Source organism: Rhea americana, unplaced genomic scaffold (genome assembly GCF_003343005.1).
Source record: "Rhea americana isolate MKP2758 unplaced genomic scaffold, rheAme1 scaffold_192, whole genome shotgun sequence".
Classification (NCBI taxonomy): domain Eukaryota; kingdom Metazoa; phylum Chordata; class Aves; order Rheiformes; family Rheidae; genus Rhea; species Rhea americana.
In genome coordinates, this window is record NW_028186061.1 from 882,600 (window position 1) to 896,918 (window position 14,319).

Here is a 14,319-nt window from a genome sequence, read left to right on the forward strand (position 1 = left end):
ATGGATCACAAGAAAACTGGGACTGAAAAAACGTAATTTAGAACTGTGATCTATTAAAAGAAGTATATTGAATAGTTGTAATTCCCAGTCAAAGAATGTCTTTTCATAAAAATCTAGCTGGCTTACAGAAGAAACCAGTGTTGCAAGTAGTAAAATACATAAACAAGATAATTTCTGTCATGGCAGCATTGTAGGATTATCAGTGGAGTTAATGAAGCTCAATTTCATAGACTCATGTTCTCTACCCTGCCCCCTTCTCAAAACAGTGTCCAACTTCTTTCCTGGTGCCCAGCATATCCCCACCACACTGCAGTACCCACCTCCTCCCAGTTCACCCCATCTTTGGCTGTGTTGCTCTGACTGGTTGGATCCATGGACCGTGCGCATCGACTGCCCATCTTTCATCTCAGGAAGGATGAGAAACTGAGATTTTTGTTCCTTTCTCCTCTAATCAGTCAACAACGTCCGTAAGTCTCAGAGGTGCTTAACTTGGAGAACTTTACCCCTCTCTCTGGTACAGGCAGTGAGTTCAACCAGCAATAAGGAGAGGCAGACAGACAGAGGGAAAATCAACATGATGTTATCAACCTTGTTTCCTGGAGAATCCAGGTTAAAATCTAATGGAGGAAAGGGGAAGAAGGCACGAGGCCAGTAATTTAGAAAGCGTTAAATAGAGAAATATGATGAGAGAAGCTACATTCCACAGCTGTCAGGACCCTGGGAATTTGTTTTGAATATTTTTAGAAAAGACAGACATTGTAATAAAAATAAATGCCCGTTTCCAGACATAGATGACCATGCTTTGAGGAATGATGGTGGTGCATTCAATACATACTTGTGTTCTGCTGTTAGAAAGTCATAGGAAGCTGGATTCATATCACAAGAAATAACTTTCCAACCCACCTGTAATAAAAAATTGTGCTCAATATTATCTGCTCGGGCCATGCATTTTCAAGTCAGTAGGCCCAGATAACTCCCCAGAGAGCTCGCTGGCTGCAGCACCAGCTCTTTGGCAGTTTCCTACGCAAAGTAAGCAGTTCCCCAGACATGTGCAACTGATTTCAGGGGTCATAAATAGACTTTGGCCTTCCTGCCGGCGTTGCCTAGGCCTGAACCCTGGAGAGCCAGACTGGCTGGGCTCGTGCCAAGGGAGATGCGAGGATGAGCAGTGCACTAATTCATCTAATTATTTCAGGAGGGCTTCGTGAAGTGATAGTACAAGATCCAACCAATAAGGAAATCATAAAGGAGATTATCATTAGCACCTCTCAGATAAGCCCATAGTGTGTTTTGATTGGATGACCAGGCTGGTTGATAAAAGTAAACATGCAGATTATTTTCTGTAGATAGATGCCTTTCTGGAAGAAAGAGATAAGTAAAACCTAAGTTGTGGAGTCCGATGCAGAGACCACTGGGTGAAATTACAAGAATTGTACTTTTTTTATAGTAAATTAAGCAAGATGATCTGGAGGTACTTCCTTTTTTAAAAATCTAGGATTGAAATAATTAGACTTTGGGTTAATGCCTCTCATCAGATATGATATAATTGTATCATAATCAAATCCTGGCTTCAACATATCTGTGTTTACTGCTGTGTTATTTTGAACATGATTAATTCAATACCTGTTCTTTTTTTTTTTTTCACTTTTCCCTGTAATTCTCCACTGAAATAAATATTGAAAGCCATCACTGAAAGCCTTCTCCAGTGTCTATTTATGTTGAAAATATTTCTCCTTAGGATGTTGAGGGATGTGTGTATTTAATCCTATCTGAAAGTCAAATGAGTCCTTGACTAGTCTGTTGGTCTAATTTAATTCACTTTGTTTATTAAATAGGAGCCAGATGGCAAATGGTCTTTGGCCCACTTAGTAATGTAAATAAATATATATATATATATATATCATCACTGATCTCCATAGCATTGCAAAAAAAAATGTGGATAGACTTTCATTTGAAAATGGTAATTCTGTAACATTACAGACCACATCAGAATCACTGCACTGAAAGGCTTCTTTTCTAATAGCGTGTGTAAGTGCTATTATTAGGATTTTATTAGGATTTGCAACTACTTCATCAGATTTAATTCTGCCTGGTGGTTTTTACAAGCTCAGACATTGACAACTCCCTCCAAGTGACAGTTTCATCTTTGCAGCAATGCCATGAGCACCACGATCCTGGATATTTTGCATGGGTATCATCAACCATCACCCGCACATATGTTTTATTGCTTGGCATCGTAACGGCTGAGCCTGGGCCTTAGCTTTTCAAAGAGGAACAAGAGCTTCTTAGCAACATCTGCACTATTAAATTAACTACTGGAATGCAATTGTATATATGGTCCCTGGCATGTTTTTTGGCCAAGGACCACCAGCACAAGTCAAAGCACATTCCCCATTACTGGATATGGACAGCATGGTATGGACAAGCCCAAGTCATTTTGTCAAGTAAGAAGGTGCAAAGCTTGCGTGTCCCTGTTTGCATCAGGACCTGTGACAACAAGCTTGCTGCAGTGTGGCCACTGCCTTGTTTGGGAGGTCAGTAAGTTTATTAGCGTGGATTCACGCAGCCCCATGCTAGTCCTCCTGCAAGTCAATGAAAGCCTATGTCTATTTAATTTGTAATGCAGACGCACCCTTTATGAACTTCGGTCAAAAAAGGGAGATTCTCCACATCCCACCTAATTGCAGCCGTGCCTGCGTTTCCCAATCCCATGCCTGGCAGGTGCTTCAGGTGTCCAGAAAGCGCTGCGGGATACACAGGCTAGCCGTACCCTCATCTGCTAAGTGCAAACACACGCACTCGCACACAGAGCAGCATTAACAGAAACCGTAACAATGCCTCTTTTATAGGCCAGCACTAAACCATTCCACAGAATGGGGAAAACTTGTGTTCAAATTCCCTTCTTTGCTTATTCGGGGCAGAAGCCAGGGTCCCCATCTCCCAGAGGGCCGTCTTGGGTTTCCTAAGAGACCTTGCTCATTACTGGCTAGCAAAACCGTTCCTAGCAGGCAGAATAATTAACTGCTCATTAAGGCAGGGGCTAGAACCACATGAACTCTTTAGCTGCTGGAATATAAAAGCCATCACAAGTTTTTCCTCCCTTGCCTATTATTTTGTGATCATCCTTTATAGGTGCCTAATCTGACAGGCAAAAACTCGCCTGCTTTTTCCAGCCTCCTTAAATTCGAGTAATAAAAGCCATTACCTCTCTGCAAATCTGCTGTTGGAACTCAGACTGGAGCAGGTGCTCAAAGGGGTTATTGGATACCAGGGCTGAGGAGTCTGGCTGGTTTGGGGAGACTGAGAACGTCGGATTTGCTCAGGGCAGCTAAGCCAAGGATGAAAGGTGATAAAACTGCTGATGATTAACGATTCAGGGGAAATAAGCACAGCCAGGGCGAGGGAGGACACCTTTAATCTAAACCTACAACTGTCTTAATAGATAAGTTCCCATAGTCCAGTCTATCCTGTATATAACAGCTCCTCTGATAAAGCGTTTTCCATTTAAAATACTTGGATATACTTTAAACACCACAAAGAAACCGATCTGTGAGTTCAAACCAGTGATCAGAGCCCTTGATGTCTCATTTCTCTGTCCTCTGTAATTCATCATCTGCTCTGCCTTGCTTTTCCACCCATGAAAAGGGAGATTCGTCCTTAAAGCAGGCCCTTTATCAGCTGAGCTAGCCAAAATATTACCTCCACCAGCCCAGCTTAGCATAAGACTATATCACACAGGTTTCTTTTGGCATAGTTTCCATTTCTTGCATACATTTTTTTTTTCCAAGTCAAATCTGAAACTGATTATTCAGCATTAGCACTCACGCAGGAGCTGAGCTTTGAGGAGGTGGAAAAGGACTGGAAATCTTAAAGAAATGGTCACGGCTCACCTGAATATCAAATGTACAATGCAAAGAAGTGTTAAAGCTATGCAATGCTTTGGGGAAGCAAAAGGTGGGAATACAACAGCCTTCACCTGGTGGGACACAAATACCTTAGGAAAAAAGGGCTGTGCTCACAGCTCCGTGGTGTGTTAACCTCTTCCATATAAACCAGGGAGCTATGTATGTCCACTGTAAATGGTTTGGAAATCTACCACTGAAAATAAAATTGCTTTATCTTTACATTTTTCCAAGCAAAGTAAGCCATCTCAGATAAGTTCTGCCCACAGGAAAGGCATTTTCTCTTTGTCATAAAAATATTCAGGCACAGACAAAAGTTGCTAATTTCAATGATCTTTTCCAACTTTCCAGTAGGAAAATTCAAAATAAAATGCCTCAGTGGTACTTTTGATCTTTTTCTTTGTTTTTATTTTTCTTTTTCGTTTATTAAAAGCATCAATTTTATTGCTGTTCCCAAGCAGAACTTTGTTGCAAAGTTCTGTTCCCTGAAATGAATGAATAAAGGAATCACAATCAGACTGCTGGAAATCAAAAGCTGCCAAAATGTCCCACATCTGGCACAATTAGGCTTTTATTTGTTAACCACTGGTAATTTCCTTAAGACCCAGATAGACATGATGGGGCTGACTGATGCCAGCCAAAACCAGCAAAATCGATTGTTGTTCAGTAAATTACTGTTCTAGGCCAGTGAATTTCAAAATTTTTATGAGAACTGTGGGGGGAAAAAAACATTGAGAAAACATTGCCCACTTCTGTTGTTGCGTGGAATGACCCCTCTTTTTACTGACTGTATTTGTTCATAATGGTGTATAGAAATTAAAAACAGAATCCAGATATATTTGAATACCCTGGCTTCCTCCTCTCCTTTGGCTTTCATCTTCACCTCCATTCAGAGCTTCAGTATAGGCATAACTACTGTGTCACAAGCTGCAGTCTGAGGAATCTTCCCACAAATACGTCATTTTTGCCCTTACGGAAAGCGCGTGATCTACCCTTGCCGTTCTGCACACTCGCAAGGAGAATTCAAGTTGCTTGACACAACTGGTCAACTCAAGTGCACGAGTTACAATTTCTCTTTTCAGCTAGTTTTCCTCCTAAAGCTATGGGGTGCTGGGCAGCAGTGTTATCAGCCTGATGGTATCTATCATGGATCTCCCACTGCTGACTTCATTGGTGCTGTATCCATTTGCATCGCTAGAATTTAGCCCCGTGGGTATCGGTGAAACTATGCCAGTTTGCCCYTCTGAGGGTGTAGTCCATGGCTGTAAAGGGTTGCAAATTCTTGTGGATCTTGCAGAATGAAAGCACTAGGTAATGCGTGAAGCAATTTTGGAGATTAATCAGAAGTGARGAGGGGAGATAACATAGACACCTACCCAATCCCTGGTCATGAGTGGCAATTGTTAACTATTTTTTGTTTGGATTTTCAAATCCAAAAAAAAGAAAAGAAAAAGTGCCCCGGAATAATGCAAGGAACAAAACTGTACAGTTTGAGGAGTACTGCCAGGAATTCCTTCTTTCAGAATCCAGTTGTGAATGTAAACGACTGGCAGCAAACTCATTTCTAGCAATAACAGCTATGTCATGTTTCCTGGAACATAGGCAGTGTGGAGTATCATAGGGAAAGGAAAATAAACACCAGTTCACTTTCTGAATCATCAGTCATAAATTCTCACTGAGAAAGAAAAAAAGAATTAAAAAAAGAAAGAAAGAAAGAAASACAACCCAAAGGAAGTGAATACAGAACCAGAACAGTTTTCCGACCCCCCTCAATCAGTTCATGAAGTGGAGCTAACATCTCCCTTTTCGGTGTGGGGACAAACCCATAGTACTGAATAAAGAGAATAAAACAAAGACAAACCACATCCTCCTTCACTTTCTGAAGTGGGACATGTTGTAAAACCAGYCACTCAGTCTGTTTTCTCTGGTTTTTAAACTTAAGTCTCGTCACTTTATAGAATTTCTCTCTTTTTCCCCCCCCCTCCTTTTTTTTTTTTTTTTTTTGGTAGTTGCTTTCCTTCCAGAAGGGATGGCAAATCAGTACAACAGCATGGTGCTCTCTCTGGCTKCCAGGTGGGCAAAATCTCACTTCACACCTCCAGTAAAGCATTAGAGATTGATCCTGAGCTGGCAAAAATAAGTGGAACGATGCTGATCTGCCCTATCAGAGCATCTAAAYGCACAAGCGCCAGGTCGCATCTCCCACGGCCTGTAGCACCAGGGGTACCATGCAGATATCTGACCCCCAGRCTATGTAGATATCTTGTACCAATAGATTTGGGGTTTAGACCTCAATCTCACACCGCTTCAGTTGTGTAAGATGCCCATGGAGCGGTCGTTCTGATGGACACGTGCAGGACTGCCAGGGGTGCTGGCTCCCTGAAACAGACACTTTGCACCAAAATGAAGTAGCGTGCATACCCTTCTGACACTCCAGTTTTRCATTGGTTTCATTCTGCTGAAGTCAGAGGAAGACAGGCAGTGCGAACCTGCAAAATTACACRGTGAGATAGACCACCAAAGTCCTCAGTTGCACCCTGRTTTATGCTAATGAAGAGAAAAGGTRCCAGACTGCGGCATTTCTCAGGGAGGAATAACTAGGAATGTAAGTGCAACCTAAGGCTTGGCRTCTCTATCCAGGACCTGCAGAATCAAACCCCGGGAACCTGGTGCGGAGCTGACAAGATACGTCTGCGCCGAAGGAGGGGACCTCCGCTCAGCTCYGGACATCGGATGCCTTCTGAAGCTGTTCCAACGTACTGAATGAGCCGCAGAAGCTGATCAGTATCTCATTCTTCACTCAGCCCGGTCAGATGGCTCTCCAGAGAGAGGGCAACAGATCCTTATCTGTGCACTTCAGAGGAGCAGATTGTTAGCCCTTGCCATGAGCAACAATGGCACCTTTGAGGACATCAGTGACCAACGGCACCTACACATTCCTTCCAGCACACTTGCCTTCATTATATCCCCGCTAATCACCCCTCTGCCTGTCAGCAGGGAAATGTTATCACCCTTCAGCAAGGCATCAAACCAGAGCGGCAGAGGGATTGCTAACGCCGACCCACCGTTGGCGCTAACATGAAAGGAGAAAGAGAGAAAGTCCGTTTCAGGCCGCGCCACGTTGCCGCAAAAGGACAGATGCCAGAAGTTTTGGCTTTKTGAAACAACAGGACCAAGGCTGCCCCCACAGCTACGACTAGACAAAATTCTCCTTYAGGGTGGGCTTGAGGAAGATCGGATGTTTTGCCTCTTTCCCTCCTGCCTCTCGATGTTTCTCCAGCATTTCAGTCCTTTCTTTTCACCTTGTTACTCACTTTTGCTAATATTGCATCTTAGCAAAAGCACAGACATGTTCTTCCTGGAGTTTTTGTCAGCGTGGCCAGGGGATGCCTTGTCAAAATGTCCCATCAAAAAGGATCCTGAACAGGAAATCTGGCTGTTGGAAGTAGAATTTATTTCTTGTGAAATGTGTCTACTTCCTGTGGAAAAGAAACACCATTATTTTAAAATATGCATTTTAACCTAAAAAGAGATACATAAAGGAAATATTTTGGTTATCGTGTACTGCCACAGTGCCTCATGGACTTTATTCTGCMTTGTACTTCTGCTTCCTAACTGGCAAAGAGGGACATTCAGAAATGAGTCTCTCCAAGAGAGTGGTTGGGGCAAAGGACCTACTTTGCTTTGAGAAGAGGCAAAGTACCCTAYGGAGCAAGGTGGTTTGACATGCATTAAGCTCGCGGGACACTTCAGTTCCTAGTATTTGTTCTATATTGGCCCCTAAGTAAATTTATTGAATCACAGTCCACGTTTTATCACACATTAAGTAAATCTGCATAAGCCTGTGATTTTTCAGCATGAAACTTCTGAACCTTGATGATATGTTCAATGACAATACTGATGGCTGCTGTTTTTCTATTCCTGCTCTGAGTGGGAGGTTGGACTAGAGACCTCCAGAGATCATTTCCAAACAGCACATCTATATTTCTGTGGCTGTGCTAACCAGTGTTTATCAGCTGCAAAGGAAGCCTGGGATGACTCAATGGAGACGCCAACACTAGCAGAGATAAATCCCCATTCCATATGTGCAAGAATTTAAAATCACTAATTTATTGTCCAGTCACTCAGCGTTTTATGAGCCTTACCAACCATGCTATGATTACTTTAACACAAAATTGATTTAAAATATTTTTTACAATTGCTACTTGTTCTTGTTCTCCTTTTTAGCTTACATCATTAGTAGGACAAACTACCACGTGAGGATTCCTTTCTCTTTCTCTATCAACTATAGAAGAAGGTTAAATATCTAGGTCCTTCAAGACACACACCTTTTAGGGCCTGAAGCTAGGCAAAATGAATCCTATATAAGTATTTTCAAGAAACTAACAGACTTCGGTCTAGTTTACACCTAGGTTTAATGGAGATGAAAATCCAGAATTTATATCTAATATTCTAGTTCATTTTTCCATGCTAGCTGGAGGTGAAACTCTGAAACTCAGACAGCAGTGAGTTAGTCTGTCTGCTGTCTGGATTCAACACCATAGTAAAACGCTGAGAAAAACTTCATTTTAAATTAAGGTTAGAAATCAGTGTAAGCTAGGGACCACTTTGCAAAGACTGCTTGCATGAGGCCATCCTGATTTGGGGGTAAGACATTTTAACAGTACGGACACAGTCTATCTCAGCCTAGCCGGGCTCAGTGCCAGAATACAGTTGTGCAAATGTTCAATTGGCGTAGGTGCAATCTATGATACAGGAGACCCTTCCTAGGCCTAAGTCATTATTATGAAGTAACATTAATTAAAAGTTTACCATCCAACTAGTATATCTAACAGACACTTAATTTATTTCTCTTATTTCACTTTTTTTTTTTTTTCCATGGAAAACTGTAAGGTGTGTTCAATCCTCTCCTTGTTGGATTGTCTGCAGTGGAACAATCTAACATTTGAAGGCAATGAGACTGTACATTAAGAAACGATCTGTAAGCAACGCAGGGTCAGCTCATGATTCACCCAGACAGACTCAATCTCCTCAGTTCTCACACTTCAGTGTTACAGAACAAGAGCCCCACTGTTTAGCATCCCCCCTAATTCTTTGGCTTCTCACTATTTATACTTTTCAGGATTTATTCCAAGGGTGGAGGTGGTGGTGTTGGGAGATGAAATTGCTCTGTTTTTCATGTGCAGAAGTTTTCAATGGGTAATTTACTACTGTATAATTAAGCTTCAGATTTTGTTTTTACTTGGAAATGTTTTAAAAGGAAGCCAACTATCTGGTCAGATTTGTGATGCGCAGCTGATGAGAAACAGAAACCCAAAATGCTGATCAGAAATCCAGAACTGGTTCAGCAGAAACAGATCTCAGATTCTCTGGAAGGAGGTGAGCAAAGCTTAGTATTTCCAGTAAGGTTCCAGTATTGTCCCAGTGGATGTACATAACAATTTAGAGACTGCTCTTGTTTTGAACAACACTAGCAAGATGATTGCTTCATACAGACAGGGAGGGTGTCTCTCTCTCTCTGTTAGTCCCTCCTTGCTCATGCAGAAGTGAAATCTAAGAGGGTGAGATTCATGATATGACTATCTACAGTGTGGCTGAACCAGTCACTCCAGGCTCCCTTTGCAAGCACAGGAGAGAGGTAAGGACCTGCAGGCAGCAAGTCCATTGCCCTGGTCTAGACTTTGCTTAAGAAAATCAYGGCCCAGACACCACTGCCTGAATCACCACAATCTGCAGAGGGAGCCAGTGAGATTAGTTCAGATGAACATACCTGCATTTATCTTATGATTCTCATGTAGGAGATGAACTTCATCTCCCCCACTTCTGCTGTTCTGAGGTTTAAATTCTTTCTGTAGTCATTGAGAAAAGAGAGGTACTCCAGAGCTTGGTTCACCTCACCCCTTGAGCAGTAATTGAGACTGATGAGAGCACTACTGTCCAGGAGGTGTCTATTACTCCATATTAACCCTAAGGAAGGGCTGGACAACTACCTAGAGAAAAATTATTTTATTTGGCTAGGTGAGATGTATGCTAAATAGTAGGATGAYGCTGCTGATTCAGCTAGATACTTCAGCTCATGACRTTTTCCACCATGTAACACAGAAATCCTGCAAGTGCATTATTCAGACCAGTAACTTCTATCCCAACCATTTGGCTACTTTTCCCTCCCTACAGATCCTAGTGCTTGATTTGTAGGTCTACTGTAARGCCAGCAAACTAGAAGATGTAGTTCTGCGCTGTGTCCCAAGCAAATGACTAGAGAAAATGTAACAGACAAGGAGCTTTCTCATTTCCAGAGCTTTGTGGAGCTCTCTCTTCTTTCAGTTTCAGTCCTAAATGACTGCTATTTAAACTCCTCCTGTTATATATTAGATGCTGAAACCAGATATTATCACGGATAACTTTTTGGTAATCTAATACAATCACCTCAGCAGAAGTTAATCTCCCATGCAGTGTCTTTCCCAAAGCAAATGTGAGTTCAGGTATTATAATCCCCAGTTGCTCGGTATGAATCTGTAGCCTAGTTTACAGAGAATCTTACTTCTAGCACGAACCACTCCTTGTCTGCCAGAAGGAACATTCCCTTGAGAGTGTTCCATTTTCATTTCATACCGAATTATCCACAGCTCTGTGAAAACTGTGCATTTATAATTACATGACTTTGTGAAGGCCAGGAGAAAAAAAATCTCTAAGAAGCATAGACCAACACAAATGGTGAGTTYTCAAGGAGCAGTAAATATTATATCRGTAAGTTCCTRAACAYRTATTGTTGGAAATATGAACAGGGAAGAAGATCCCTGTATTCAAACATTTCCTAACTATTTATTATTCTCAAAGGCAAATTACTGAGCTATTTGGGCCTTTCTTCTTCTGTATTTGTCTCTGGGGTGTCTGTAGAAGTCAGAGGTTTTGGTTAGCTGGGGCTAGGAACCCTTCCTAACACCAAGTCTTCCAACATTTGTGGAAGGCTACTTCWTGGGAGTGCCCATCTGAGACTGAACTAAGGTGAGAGTCTCASTGTGTGAGTTACTGTAGAGACATAAAATAACTGACTTGTTCACCCAGAGAGAGGTTCTATCTGAAAAGACAAATAGCATAAAAGTGTGGCAAATAGGCCTGGCCAGGGTCAAATAACACTGCAGTGCTAGAGGGAAATGAGAACCCAAGATTATCCATGCCTCAGTTGGACATATCACTGAATGGGTTGAAAAAGTCATTTCACCATAATACGTCCCAGCAGCACAGTGGCCTATCTGCTCCCTTGTTTTTCCAAATATGGCAAAGATCCTGGCCTTCCCCTCCAGCAACTTGGGTCCTTGCTAGGTACAAAAATAGCAAAGCAGGCCAGACATCTAGTCAGCAAGACGCTCGTGTTCCCCACCATGAAGCACGGGGCAGTCATTTGTCAGGAGTCATCACGGTGAGGATCTTCTTTCAGGGGGTAYGTCAGCATGATGGTTTCAAGGGACTCTCCGAGGCCACATCTCTTTCCTTGGTATCTGGGGCTTGTTGATCCTGGCACACCACCTGGGAACAGGCAGGAGGCCAGCCTAACAGATTGGCATGCAGGCAGGCAGGGAAGGAAGCTGAGCATCTGGCTTTAAACACCAGGGCTCAGATTTCTCTCAGAGGGTGTTGACAGGAAAATGCATGCGGGGCTCTGCTGCTCCAAGGACTGCTGAGGGAGTAGGATGTCTCTGAGGGATCTGTTGAGACAATTTCACTTCTAAGGTCTTTCCTTCCTGCCTCCTGTTCATCAAAGTGCTGTAAAAAAAAATTAAAAAAAAAAAAAAAAAAAAAAAAAACACCTGAAAGAGAGTTCACCTCTTGAGATCCAGCAGACTTGGCAATGACAGGAAGTTACCTCTGAGAGCTCTAGAGGAGTTTGGATCTGCCAAAGGAACGCTATCATCAGCCTCAGCAAGCGTAATCCTGGGTAGTCCGTCAGACTGGGTCTCTTTGTCAGTGGACAGCACTCCACGTGGCATACATGCCATATGGCAACTTCATTTCAGCCATAAGGCTGAGAACTGGGCACTAACGAAGATCCCAACTGCTGCATCCTCTTTAAGACTAGAGCAGGATAAGGAAAAAAAAGAAAAAAACAAAAACAACAACAAAAAAAACCCTTAGAAATAATCAATTAACACAGCTGAGGTAACTTCTTCAACAAATCCTTTATTTCCCAGGCACTTTGGACTGAGTTTCCCTTACTCATCCGTAGCCACCTAAAGCTGGTAGATCATCTAAGCTGGTCCTCCTGGCTCAATCCACAGTCTACAGAGACAAAAAGGCTTCAGGATGTTTAGTTTGTCCTGCCTTAGTAAAGGTGAGATAAATCATCTCCTGGAGGTGCCTCTGTCTCTCCCTTGACTAGAGAGCTCAGATCGAGGTTACAATTAATGCCTCTTAGACACTGACACTGAGCAAGATGAATCCCAGCCTATGTTTATAATTGCCTTTTTCCATCTAGTCCAAAGGGATAACTTCCTTGCAGAATTTGATAGAATTCAGCTTTGTTAAATGATTTGAGACCCTTAGATGAGAGACTTCAATGGCAATGCATTATCTAGACATGACTGCCACGGTAATTTTGCTCCTTTCTGCTTTAAAAGGCTTTCCAGAGCTGCTAAGGAATGACAGAAAGGTTATTTAGCAGCAAGGGCTTGGTTTCTGCAGAGGCAGCTGTTTAAATGACATTAGTATTACCAGCCAAATAATGAGCCATTTGCTGTGCATATCACCACTAAAAAAGAGAAATGGTAATATCTCCTTTGACACGTTAAGAACCGAYGAACAGAGAGGCTGTAGGTCCTGTCTAACGGCCCTTTCCTTTTGGAGGAACTGTAGTGCCATTTTCTCTAATGGTTTATCAGGACAACTGCTCTGTGACGAGAATGGGTCCGGGGAGAGAGCAAGTTAAAAAAAAATAATAAAATATTTGTCTTACACTGAGTTATTAACATTTTGGAGKGAAAGAGAAATAGGTTTACTTTTGAATGAGTGCTTTTGCATAAAATTCCAGCTCTAATTGATTTAGTTTTTGGTTGATAAATAAGTTTTTGTTTTCTTTTTTTTTTCTTTAGCCAGAATATTTCATTCTAAGGTAGAAACATTTTGCATTCATAGTTGTCAAAAAATAAATATAAATTTAAAATTGTGGTGAAATTTTTCAAGGAGTGGAAAAATAWTTTTTTTCTGTTATACTGAATTGATGTGGACAGCCACTTTCTCAGCTCCATAAAAAAATTTCATAAAAGGAGAGAATATTTTCCTAAGTATTTTTTCTCCTTAATCTTAGACCAGTGCTTTAACTACAAAGATCATCTTTCCCTTAGGGAATGAGCATGATAGGAAAGGCAAATATCATCAATAAAACTCCTCAGAATAATGTTGGCACAGCAAGAGGGGCTGTGGACATTTTGTGGGTTTCAGAAGTGAGTCTGGATGGTCTTTGTGGTTTATGCGCATACGTAAACCAGTGGGAGTCCACAGAGCGGGCTTTTTGTTCCGGCTCTCGCAGACATTTGTGGTGTAACTTTGGACAAGTTCCCATCCCCAAGCTGTTCCTCAGTTTCTCCATCCTTTGAGGGTTGCATTATGTCCTTTTCTCATGCAGCCAGGAAGTTCCACAGGTTCCTGGGGGTGGAGGGAACGGACAGGCTCAGACAGATATAGGCGCCACRAGGGCCCACATCCCCACTATTTGATAAATTCTTGCAGAAAATTCTAATGATCTGGGTGGGGTTTTTTGTCTTCACTCTGATCTGTTTTGGCATCATGACAGCAGACAAGAGCTGAATAACTTTTTGAAACAAAGACAGTGGGCCCAAACTACCCTTCAAAATGTCCAAGCAACTCCCACTGAGTTCAGAAGTCATTCTTCTTACCACTATTACCTACCAAGCTTCATACATTGCATTTCCATGCTCTGTCTGCAAGACGCTGTCCAAAGGAGACCTCAAGCCAGCTAAGGAAGGAGAAGCATCAGGACACTAAGCAACTTGTTCAAGGTCATATAAGGACCAGGAATTAATCCCGCCTTCATCTAAGGCACTTCTAAGGCTGAAGCAGACATCCCTGCGGCCATATGCACAGGGACTCAGGAGTAGAAACATGCCATGCGTTGTTTAGATATAAGACAGATTGTTCTCCAGACAGCCTTCTCTCTAGGTTTCCATGAAGCATCAGCAGATTTCAGGAGATGCGAATGCCGCAGGAGTTGAGGGTGGGTGGGCAGAGAAGAAACCTGCTTAATATGCTAAGGCGAGGGAAATGGCATGTAAATCAGAGCTGTCATCCCTTTCCTGACCCACACTGCAGCACATACTTCTGTCCGAAAGTATGTTTATACTGGAAAACAGATATATGTCCAGACTGCAAATACATAAGTGAAAGAATAGAAAAGGGAGCCAAC